Source organism: Oncorhynchus masou, chromosome 28 (assembly GCF_036934945.1).
Source record: "Oncorhynchus masou masou isolate Uvic2021 chromosome 28, UVic_Omas_1.1, whole genome shotgun sequence".
Taxonomy (NCBI): Eukaryota; Metazoa; Chordata; class Actinopteri; order Salmoniformes; family Salmonidae; genus Oncorhynchus; species Oncorhynchus masou.
This window is the reverse complement of record NC_088239.1, coordinates 58,423,184-58,426,187: the sequence shown is the minus strand read 5'-3', so window position 1 is coordinate 58,426,187 and position 3,004 is coordinate 58,423,184.

Below are 3,004 nucleotides of genomic sequence, written 5' to 3'. Positions count from 1 at the left end.
CAGATAAATGAATGTCAGATGAATGAAAATACGCTTTTTGCTGGGACTGACCTTAGATCCCAGCAACCTTAACCCCTAATCCTAACCCTTAATAACCTGGCTAACATTAGGCACCTAGTTAACATTAGCAGTAGCCACCTAGCCACTTAGCTAACATTAGCCACAACAAATTGGAATTCGTAACATATTGTACAAATTGCAATTTGTAACATACCATACGAAATGAATGCTCGACATCCACAAATTAATATACATCATACAAAATGTAACGTATCATACTAATTTGAGTGTCTTAGATTTTCGTTTACCATGTTGTGTCTAACCCCGAGTCCAGGTTGCACCACTAGCTATCAACCTGCATGTACATTTTTTGGTTTTCTATTTTCACATGTACAAATTACCCTACTTCAGAAATGTGTTTCAAGTGACTGGGCTGTGCAATGTGAATTTGATTGAATTGAACTTGGTATCGATGGGTAAGATAATGCATTTGTTTGAAATTGCTTGAAGTTCATAGGCGATATGGTCCATTTTGCAATGGCTTGCAGATTTGATGACGATGACACTTGCGATACAATGTAGGTGATGGTTATCTTGTATTGTACACACTGTGTTCCCTTCCTTCCTGCATTTGCACTGACTGTTTGGTTTTGTGGTTTGTTCAGGATATTGGATCCAGTTGTGAGGGTATAGTATTGCGTTTGTTTATTCTCCTCCATTTGCCAGGGTCTGCTTCCTTCTCCAGTGGCCAGAATCACTTTAATGGTCTCTCGGGGTAATGGATCATGACAAAGACACACTTGGAAATGAAATACACATATAACTTGCCTAGTTCATCAACATAAGGTTATAACCGCTAATACCCTCCCATGCGCTTGACTGAGATTTCTATTTGCTGTGATATGGAGTTTTACAGCTGAGCCATGCAGGGCTGTATGAGAATCAGCATCACACACACACACGCACACACACACACACACACACACACACACACACACACACACACACACACACACACACACACACACACACACACACACACACACACACACACACACACACACACACACACACACACACACAGGTCTTACAGCTGTTTTGAAGCCATCATGCTTCCATCTAGGCACTCCACCAACATTGTAAAAATATATTGGAAGCTGTCAAAATGCATTTGTTACAGTTTTTTTTCAATTGCTAACATGCATTGGTCAAAACTGAAGTCACATTGTCAAAACTCTTCACACAGTCAGCGAAACAGAAGTGCATGTGGAACAAACTGAATAATTTTTCATTGCTTTCAACCAAAATGCATTCAATGACCACATTCTCTGAAATCCATCCACTCTTTTCTCATTCATACTCCACCACCTGCAAAACTATATATTCGCAGCACGTTTTCAAATGCAAACACTGAGGACGTTGGTAAAAATGAAAAATGCAGAGTCAGGCGTAGGACACAGTTCTGAGTAATCATACCAAATTTACTCCAAAATAAGTAAGATTACAACAAATAACAAATATAATAATCCCAAGCACAAACAGCGAGAACCCACATGACAAACAATAACGCACAAAACAGAGAGAGAAATCAGAGGGTTAAATAAGGAACATAATTAATGGAATAGAAACCAGGTGTGTATGATCAAGACAAAACAAAACAAAAATGAAACAGGATAGTGGTGTCTAGAAAGCCGGTGACGTCGACCGCCGAACTCCGCCCGAAGAAGGAGTGGGACCAACTTCAGCCGAAGTCGTGACAAACACACTGTTTTCATAACTGTTAAAAACACATTCAAAACATAATTATGACAAATGTCCTGCATTAACCAGAATGAAACATATAGAAAATCTCAGCAGAATATTGAATCATTCCTAACACAGCTGATTGCAATTTCAGCTGAAAGCCTACCCAAGTGTCCTGTTTTTAGTCTCGTTACCAAGCAGACAAAAGAGGACGGCTTCGGAATGATTTAGTTTGGAAACATGGATCAAGGAAGACAGGTTGGTGGGGAAAGAAGAGTGGCAGGGAGAAGGAGAATGTGTGGAGGACAAAGGAGAGGAAGACCAAGAGCAGTGGCCTCTGATGAGATAAGGGCCAAAATGATTGACCATGTTGTAAACCAATACAATACATTATGTTCACATTTTTACATGTGAAGGGGTTAAACCAAGGCCTCATACCTTTTAAATTGTTAATAAATTGTGTTATTATAAACTGCAAGGTCTCCTCTTCTAGGAGTGTGTGTGTATTAACACCTGTTTAGAGTGTTGTGCCATTCAGACACTATCAGAAGGCGGAAACCTCCTATGTCCATATACATACTCTTCCTGTCTGGGCCCCAACCGGCTATCTGAGGTTCTGAGAATACCACTGGTTTTCTGAGAACACAAGGCTGCCGCAGGTCTGATGAAAACAGCCACCTGTTAGAAGATGCTTCGACTCGTTCACCTTGTTATGACCCTATTCTTGTGATGAAAGGTCAAGTTTCGGTCAAACCCACTTCTGAGCTTTTAATTGCTGACAAGATGGTTGCTGCTGTCAGGGGGAGGTTAGATTCATTAAAATGTTGTTGCCAGGAAAACTCATGCAAGGAGGACTGGGAGAGGGTATATGAGTTACAAGATGTCTTAGACATATTGCAGAACCTGGGGAGAGCTATTAAGAACTGTACTCAGTACCAACTTCGGCCTACAATTGTATTACTAAAGGAATACTTTAATACTTAAAAAAAGAGTGTGTGTTTCCTTTCCATTACTAATGTATATTTGATAATTATATAGACCTGATCATTTGTTGAAGAAATTGACCAACACATGTACCGACATTTTGAAATATATTGATTGTTTTGTGTTTTTTAATAGGATCCAAAGGTTGCCTCCCACAGGTGGGAGAGGCAGAATATATAATCAGATGCGCAGGAAATTGCCATTGTTGACATGGTAATTGGCAACAATGCAATAATACTCCGGGAAATTCAGGACGGAGCGCTGACAGACTATAACT